Source organism: Gordionus sp. m RMFG-2023, chromosome 5, assembly GCF_954871325.1.
Source record: "Gordionus sp. m RMFG-2023 chromosome 5, tfGorSpeb1-WG-v2, whole genome shotgun sequence".
NCBI lineage: Eukaryota > Metazoa > Nematomorpha > Gordioida > Chordodea > Parachordodidae > Gordionus > Gordionus sp. m RMFG-2023.
In genome coordinates, this window is record NC_088779.1 from 30,257,120 (window position 1) to 30,267,328 (window position 10,209).

The 10,209-nt window shown below is 26.3% G+C and overlaps 1 long non-coding RNA gene across 1 annotated transcript; it reads right to left on the reverse strand.

The window, feature by feature from the left end:
- Nucleotides 1-9,469: 9,469 nt before the first annotated feature.
- On the reverse strand, nt 9,470-9,889 carry LOC135929380 (uncharacterized). Its single transcript, XR_010572577.1, has 3 exons — nt 9,841-9,889; nt 9,638-9,709; nt 9,470-9,565 (listed from the first exon to the last, which is right to left on the reverse strand). It is a non-coding gene; the product is annotated as an uncharacterized LOC135929380 (long non-coding RNA).
- Between the last annotated feature and the right edge of the window lie 320 nt (nt 9,890-10,209).

Sequence of the window (10,209 nt, forward strand, 5' to 3'; positions counted from 1 at the left end):
GTTCTACTCGTGTCAGATACGTAAAATATAGAATTTTCTTATATTCATACCCATCGCCTGCTCCATTCTCACCACCTTCGGTAGCAAAGTTTAAAGATTTTTTTAAAGAATTAGGCAAAAGGATTAGTTAAAAAAACGGATCAGCCTAAGGAATTCCTTTTCTTGCGACAGAGACTTGCTACCGCCATTATTTGCTCTAACTATCTAAGTTCCATCTCTTCCATCGAATATTCTTCCATGTCTATGTCTTCTCCATTCCCTTCCCATTCCTAGCTTCCTCTTTTTTTAATCCCTTATTCTTATCCTTATAAACTCTATTTTATATATTTTTCATTATATACGATTACAGTTTGATTACATATTACATCAGTTACTATTCAAATGAAGTAACCTATGACCGGGAAGAAAAAAAATTATTATAATTACAAGCATTTTGCGAAAAAAATTTAAATGTTAACATAGGATATTGATATATGTTTATTAGGAATGAGACTTCCCTTGATCGTATGATTTGGATAATATTTTGGTGTCCATATTTATGTCAAATATGGAACAGAGCTATTAAACAAGCCAATCAGAAAATTAGCCGAAATTTACGATCAAATGATTTTACGATTCATAGCCTTAGGCAAATGACTTATAATTTATCTAATTTCCAAAGTACAAATAAATTTTTTTAAAAGTACTTTTCTTAATTTGTGTTGTTAACATGGGGAAGATGGTTGTAGGGGTACGGAAATTTTAATCAGTGTTCTGATCTTATTATCTCCTTCTTTTCCAATATAACCCTGGAGTTAATATTCAGTCCTTTATTGAGAGCTTTTCTATGTTGAATATGGTTTAATTTTTTTTTTTTTAAATAGTCGTATTAATTCTTATTTATAAAAATTCTATATTATATAATATTCGTAGATTGTGAAAATTAGGTAGGAATAAGTAGAATATTAACTTCCAATAAATAACAGAGTGGCGTTTTTTTGGATCATGATCTTTGAGTGAATACCAGTGGCATAGCCAGGATTTATTTATAGGGGGGGGGGGGGGTTTAAAAAATTTTGGGAGCTTCACCCCTATACTCTCTTTCCTCCGATCTTCAGCCGGTTTCCGAAAAAATGTCAAATGTTTTTTTTTTTTTATTTTAATAAAATTTTACTTTTGAAACCTGAAAGCTCATACTAAGAGTAAGTTAAATATCCTTTGAACAAAGTTTATGTTCTAAATGCTTGCTTATAAACGAAAATGCTAAAAATTTAGAATATCATATATATATCTTGAAAATATTGATATCCGTTAGATGATGCGTGGATGTACCCTCCTTTAATACATGTTAGGACTTTCAAGTTGTTTCTACCGTAAGGCACTCTCTGAAGAAAGGATGAGGAGATCGCACTTATAATAGGTTAAGAGTAGTGGAAATATATTATTTTTAATTAACGGGTCTTTAAAATTACCAAAATTTATTAGATCTCGAGGCGTATACATGATATTATTTTGGTTAAAATCTTAATCGGTTTCTTTACTAAGAATCGACCCAAAATCGAACTTTTTAAAAACCCTATTTATTAGAGGTTTACAAAGCCCGGCCGTGCCGTTTTGGCCCGTTAAGAATTTTTGCACAAGCATTCCGCCACCCGTTAAAATATCTGACAGGACCGCCCGTTATAATTTTTTTAAAAAAAATTTGCGCGGCTTGGGCCCTTTAAAGTTTTAAGAAAGAAAGAAAGAAAGAAAGAAAGAAAGAAAGAAAGAAAGAAAGAAAGAAAGAAAGAAAGAAAGAAAGAAAGAAAGAAAGAAAGAAAGAAAGAAAGAAAGAAAGAAAGAAAGAAAGAAAGAAAGAAAGAAAGTGGCTTAAAATTCATAAAAAAATTTATCAAGATTTTGATTCCAGGGTTGGGTTTTATTAAAATTTTACATAAATCTTACATTCCAGTTGGCGATGCCCTGCCGGAAAAATGATGAATAAATTGTCCATCTGGTCTAGCTTAAAGATCCTTTTTTTGGCACGATTCCCCATTCCGCCTCTCTGAATTTGTTACGCTAACCACCCCATATATAAATTTTTTCAGAGCTCATGCAGATTTCTATCGCTTATCAGATGTGTCTTTTATCTTGTTCTTGGGGAAAAATTACCGTTATATTTTTCAAATACAATCCATTCAAAGAATATCATTGAAATTTTTTTTTTTAAAAAAATAATTAATAATAATCTTTCAAAAATAATGCAATAAATTAAAGTATGATTAAACATATCTTGCATTTATAAAGCAAGAATAATATGTAAATTAATTTAAATTAAATATAAAAAATATATATATAAGAAATAACAAATTTTGCTAATTTATTTTGGTTAACGGTTGTGTTTGTATGGAAACCACGAATTTTTATATGTAAAATAATCCTAAATTGTTAGCAGATAATTATTCAAAATGAAATTCTCCAAAAAAGTTTTAAAGTGTTTTTTGAACCTTGTAGCACGGACCCCATGGTTAGCCGGATCCTCGATAGAGCTATTCAAATCAAATATTTTATTAGGGTTCCTGTAAGACGCAAAAAATATTTTCTTCAGATTTGCACTTTTCAACTTTAATGCTCTCTATTCTATAATATTTTATTTACAAATTAATAGCAAACAAAATAGAAATAGATTTTCGGTACAGAATCTATGGGGCCCAATCTTTACTTACTCAGCATTGAAAACCAATCTTCAAAATTAGGTTAATTTTAATACCGTTTATGTATAATACACAACATATTTTTAACAATTTTTCTAACAATGTTTTATTTTTCAATTTTTCATTCTTGTTGTTCTAATAGAAGCTGCTTTTGCAATGGGGATGAGGTAAAAATATCAGCCTTTTTTTTCTTTGTTCTTTTACTTTGAGAATTATTAGGTGAGTTAGGACCTGGATAAATGATGGACCTCGAAGATTAATGTTTAAAGGGATAAGAACATCATTAAGTTAGGTGTTAGTAAAAGTATTAAATGAGGGGCTAGCGACAGAAAGGTAAATGCTGGGAGGAAAATTAATCGACAAACTAAGAATAGACACAATTGCCAAAAGAATGTTCAGGGTTTTCTCGTAATATACACGATATATCAGGAATGGACGAAGTTATATCTTTCTCCCGATATATTTATTTTCATTATAAGAGTATAATCGGCATGATTCAAATCCTTTATGAATATTTACAGAACGCTGCCAAGGATAAGATATCCTTTTGAATTGGAAATCATTAAGGGAAAAGGAGATTCCACGGTGATTGGCGCGAATCTAAAAGCTATTTAAATAATCATATAAAGTTATGTTTAAATCTTGTAACTTATGAGTATACAATGTGGATGAAGAGATTAAAGTATTTTATCATTATCTGAACCCTATTTTAGAATAAAATTTTAATTTCTAACCGCTACTGCTTTTAAAAATAAAACCGTTAACCGACAAGCCACTTTTGCCGACTAGTACGGGTCTCCACTACAAACTATAGTGTATATATATATATATAACATGCAAAGTATCAAAAGTGATTTACTGGTTTTGAAATGAGGCGGATAACATAGATTTTTATATATTACTATATATTTAACATTTATATTAATGAAACTAATACGTTATATGTATATTTTTTTAAATTTGTAATTTGATTCGGAATAAGTGAGAAAAATCTGACAAGAGTAATAAATATCTTAGGGATTTCATTAAAAATATGCATTATAAAATCATTATACAAATTATAAATTATTGTTTTAATATAATTGTCATCTCTCTGTAGTGAAGATTCAACTACTTCTTTGTAATAAAAGTCTCTCTTAAAGTTAAATTATAAAATTGGAAAATGAATGTTGAAAAATTTTATTTATAAAACCAAATTAACTCTTATCCATATCTATTTTTATATAAATGGCTATCCTTTTTATCCAGTATAACTAAGATCTTTAAAATAATATTATTGATTCATGCATATTATCTTGATCTTTAGATTAATCGTTATGTAAGATTTTGATTTAAATTTATATACAGAATTTTATAATATGCAAACTTTGCCAAATAATCAAATTTACTTACACTTTTATATTTAAGCAGTTCATATTAAAAAAAAAACTCTACCATATTTTTATATTGTTGTATAACAATAACGATGGTAAGAAAAACGGTTTTAAGTTATAATTATTTTATTCTAAAACTAAAAAAATGATACTCCAAATAAATATAAAATAAGGTATATATATATAAAAACAATATAAACGAAATATATATTTTAAGGCTATAATAACAATTTAAGTAAAATAAAAATCAATCAATATTCCCCTTCTTCTGAAAAGCCTTCCCATAATCCATCTGAGCTATCAGAAAATATTTCGTTCAAATGGTTGTTCATTCTGATTGTTCAAGTCGTTCATAAGTCATTGTAGTCGTTGGCTTGATTCTATCACCTTGGTTTGTTAATATCGTTTTGAGTAGGCTGGCTCGTCGTCAAGCTGCGTCATTATCATTGTCGATTAACAAAATTGTTATCATCACCAATTGTATAATTATCTTTATTAAATAGGATTTCGGAATATATGAATTATTAGAGAATCGATCAAATTTGGATGTTAGAATAATAAAAGGATGATAAATCAACAAGATTGTTAGATAATATATTTAGAGTTTTTTTTTATTTTCTATATATATTTTTTTAATAAAATATGGATAAGATTGATATGTACGTCTGTACATCCATCTCTCTCTTCAGAAATTTAAACTTTATGCCCTTATTTTTTAATTTTAAAAAGTATTGTGAAATAATAATTATTCATAAGATTGTTTTTAGTAAAAAAATAATTTTTTGAGCCTTCAATTTTTAGAAAAAGATCTATTCATCACATCCTTGCGTATTATTCTAGGATGAAGACGTTTAGTTTTTATATGACTTCTCTTAGTAATACTTTTAATTGTCTTCAATTTTATAAGTCTCAATATTTTTTTATCGCATTTAGTAAGAGTTTTTTTAATTTTATTATTTTCTTTAAATCTTTGTTTCATTGTTTTCTTTAATATTTATTTCCTTTTTTTTTATAATCAAGAATATTTCAAATTTTATTATATAATTTATCTCTTTTAGTTTATAAGAATCTCTTTCATTTGGAATATTTGGTTTTATATTTTTCAATTTTTCCTTACTAAGAGATTTATAATTTCTTTTATTATAATGAGTTTCTTTATCATATTTATTGTCTAATTTATTTTTCTCATCATAGGATTCACAGTTATGACATCTAAAGTTAAAATTTCTGTAGTCTCTACAATTACAATTTTCATAATATCTAAAATTATTAATGTTGCAATTTTTATTATAATTAATATCATATCTTTTAACAAAGTTTCGTTCAAAGTTGTTTTTATGCACATTAGATTTATAATCAATATAATTTCTTTTGTTATAATTAATATTCCTATTATTATTATAATAACCTATGTCACTTGTATTATAATATTTTTTTAGACTAAATTTTGTCAATATGAAATCTATAATGATCTGGGAATTGAATTAAATACGGCCTATTTACGTAATATTTTTTAATTGTAGCTAAGAATTTATCTTTAGGCAATTTAGTTAATTCCCACTTTTGGTCATTATCCCAGAAATCAATAATACGAAAAATATCAATGGGTAGGTAATCAAGAAATTTAACTGTTGATTCATTATTGAGTAAATATTTTCTAAGGTTATCTAAGTATTCATATATGTCCAATATGACTGATTTATATTTAAATTTTTTATTAAATTATTTTATTAAGTTATATTGGAATTTTATAATAGCTTTCCTCTTTTTTTTAAACTTGGATTTAGAATATTTTATAAATCGTCATTGGTTTTACTCTATAGAATTCATAACCTATTGTCTAACTATCATTTTGGTTCTTGTAAGTTCATATACCCAATTTTAGTAATCATTTCCATTTATAACAACTCATATCCATAATAGATTCGTCTAGTTTGATATTAAGTTTAGTAATTCTCCTTCCCAGTTGAATCATCCATGTCATAATTTTGTGTGTGTGTCAGTTATCGGTATATGCACAATATATATGAGATTTTTTTATATATCATTGTGAGTATTCCGGGGTACCATGTTATAAATAACGATGGTAAGAAAAACGGTTTTAAGTTATAATTATTTTATTCTAAAACTAAAAGATGATACTCCAAATAAATATAAAATAAGGTATATATATATATATGTATTATAAAAAAACAATTTAAACGAAATATATATTTTAAGGCTATAATAACAATTTAAGTTAAATAAAAAAATCAATCATTCAACATATATGCAGTTCAAAGTATTTACTTTTTACATGATATATATATATGAACCTTTTAAATATGATAAACTAAACAGTTTATACACTTGTTTGTAATATATGAATCTTGTAAAGTTAAATTTCTAGGTTCACATCTCCACTCATGAGAATTACGATCAATTTTAGTATCATAAATAAAAAATATTGACAATTTAGGCATCTCGTGCTTATATTTTTAAATAATTAGACTAAATATAATATGAAAAATATAAATTATAGGCCATTTATATATGAAAACGAGCAATGATGTTATATTCATAAAGTCGAAAGTAAGAACTAATCTACATAGTATGGCAGCAATTAGCTTTGTTAAAAAGTCACATTTTGGTTTATTTTAAGAAAGAAGGTCCCACTTAAGATATTAGCTAAAATCATATTATTTAAGCCTCGATGTTTGGCAAGAGAGTTTTGTCATCTATTCTTATAATATTCAGATTTTAGACTAAAATGTCTTATTCAAGAAGAATTATTACAATATTACTTAATTTAGTATTATAGTCAAACCCTAACTAATCAAAGTTTCTTACAGCTTGCCAACAATTTATTTAATTGTTAACTCAATCTTCTATGAATAAAATTTCCGGGCATATATAATATTCTTTTGGCTTAATTCTTAATAGGATCGTTTTTTAAAAAATCTATCAAATTCATGCTTATAAGAAATTTGATAGAAAGAAGTAGCAACCTAGAAAAATACGAGGTCATGATAGCGAGGGTAGAAACTTGTTAAATGATTACATCGATGTCGCTGGTTCATATAAATTTAAGTAATCTTATTAGAAGAGTATATAATCTGCGGTCTAGGGTGAATATCATCCAAAGTTGTCTATTATATATGTTTTATTTTGCTATAAAAGTGAAGTGAGCAATTCAATTTGAAAAAAGGTCAAGATGTGCCGCTACAAATAATGTAGTGTTTACTAGGTAACAACTCGGTTATGATTAGACCTTCTATGCTATTTCTATCACTTCTTTCGAATTCATGGCATGTTTAGATATTGAAAGAGAATATTGCATATCTATGAAGTAGAATGAAATATCTTCTCACCCCAAGGTGGGTACTAGACCCATTTTTGAATACACTCCGTTAGAAGGTATGAGATCTTAATAGGGTAAGAATGCTAAGTATAAATCGAAAGAGGTTGGTATCAACGAAGGCTAAAAATTTGGATAAATTTTACTCAGTTCTAACTTGTTTTTATTAGGTTTTTCTCCCTCGATGCTTATAAGCCCCCCCTACTTTCACTTCATAAAGATGATTAAAAAATTAAGCCTTTTTACTCCTGCAAATACTTTTTTTTAAAGTCCAAAAATATTATTTATGGAAATATTTTGCCAAAATATATCATTTTCAATTCATTTTCCTCTTTTTTTTGGTACTTATATAATGTTGATAATCATGCAATACTTCTAGAAGTAAAAAAACAAAAAAACAAAAGCATTTATTTTTCGAAACATAAAACTTAAAAAAACGCACAAGTTTAAAATGTCATTTTAAAACGAAATTTTAAACATTATTCAAAATTTTCCATTTTTTTTAATAAAAAAAATTATAAAATTATGACACAATTTTTTAACAAGATGAGAAAATATATAAAATAATTCTGAGAAACGAAAAGTTTATGATAAAATTTTAAATTTAGAATTATAAGTTTTCCGTGAGATTAATATTTTATAAAAAACATAAAAAACAAAGTTTGTTTTTTTATTCATTTGTGTTTTTTTTATCCTTAATAATATGTAAACTCTGTCTGATTACTCTTAATCCAGGTAAAGTAGACAATTCAAAATAACTCAAAATTTTATGATCAAATGATACGAAATTTATAGATGGGGTTTTACAAGTACTGAAATGAATTTTGGACAAAATCATATATCGAATTTTTATAAAATGTGCTCAATAAAATTGTGAATATTCATTTGCAGGATGTGTAGAGATCGATCCCCTACTCCCTACGATTTCTAACATTCTTGAATGATCTTAGCATATAGCTTGAATTCCACAAATTACCCGCTAACATAATATTTAGACAAGGCTGCTTTATGTCATTTGAAAACGGGGAAGGTAACAAAAGATAAGATTTTTTGTAGTTATTAAGTTTTGGCAATATATATTTATATATTATATGGAAAAAAGAAACGAACAAGCTGAAATTTGACCATAAAAATTTTAAGAAATGGTTATATTAAGAGAATCATATTTTTATACTGCTGACGATATAACTAATGTTAATTTTTATTCTAAATATATTATTAAACAATTGGGAATTTTGTTTAGGCATGGAAGTACAGAGGTACAATCATTTCATCGGAAGCAAGAATAGTACCGTTTTTTGAACCCAATTCGGATAATTTTAATACTAATCTCTTGGACACTAACGATAGGAGATAGAGTTAACTCTTGGATGCTAAGAGCGTTAAAAGGTTGTAGAAATAGTGATCAAGGTTAGTTTATTAATATTCAAAAAAAATTGTTTAATAAAATTTGTGAGTGAAAATAAAAAAAATCGTAACACAATTGATTGACGGCTGCCATTTAAAGGAAGTGACTAAACCAAGCGACGCGTAATCAAATCTTTTATTAACCCTTTTAAGACTTTTTATTAGTTTTTTTTATAATTTTGATTGTATAAAATATAAAAATTCATTTATTTTTTCCCATTAGAAATTATACAATAATAATAATATTAAAAATATATTTATTAAAAAAAAATATTTGAAGAATTTTAAACATTAGAGTCCGTTTACTCAAAAAGGCTGTAACCAATGCTAACTTCAACGCTATTTGTATTAATCTAAAATTATATTTTTAATATGAATAATGATATATGTATATATATATATTTATCTTACAACAACGACCGTTGCGGGGTCTTTAAGCTTAACATCCAATTTTAATGTTAAATTTTGGTACAAACCGAATATCTCACCTTTAACCATAGTTATATCTACATTGGGACATGTTGTATTTCCTGATTCAACACCATTAAGGTATTCATAATTCAAGCCAGTATTTGTTGCGGCTAAAATGAATGATTTATAATAGTAATATTAGATATCAATTCAATAATCAAAAGAGACATAAAAATTTACATATAAATGTAATGCTCAAGATAATTTACTTATCTGTGTTTCTGGGGTATAGATATACATAGATATCTGAAATTTGCAAGTACTGACATCCATATTAACGAGATCTGTCATTGGGAATTCATTGCCTTTTTTCAAGTAATTTATTATGTAAGAAATAAATATTTATTATATAAGAGATGTGTTTTTTTGGTCGTTACCATAATAGGAAATATAAACAGGAGTCAAACTGGGCGTGAAATCCGTTCCATTGATCGTAATCACGCATTGAGCTAAAAAAAGAGGAAAATAAAATAATATTATTCATTATCCAAAGCTAAGATAAGAGCTAACGAAAAGTAAACAATATCAGCATTGGATGCTGGGATGCATTTAGTATATATATATTTTTATATTATTTTACCTTCAGTAACATCGATCGCAAAAATCATCAATGCCAGTATACCGATGAGGAGAATCGAAAATATTTTACTTTTCATTTCTGTTAGTTTTTCTTGGAAATCTTTAAAGAATATGTTTTTTCGCGACAAAAAAATTATATTTTAATATAAGCTGAAGTTTTCCCACTCCCCAAACTTTTCTATAGAATTTGTTATTTTTAACTGTGCGAAGATAGCTGAATAACAAAATACAAGGCTTAATATGTTCATATATTTTTTTTAGTTGGAATGTTTAACCTCCCAAGGTTAAAAATAATAAAAAATTAAACTCAAAACATGGAGAATTAATTTAAGTTACTTTAAGTTTACATATTGAAAAATTTACCATTATT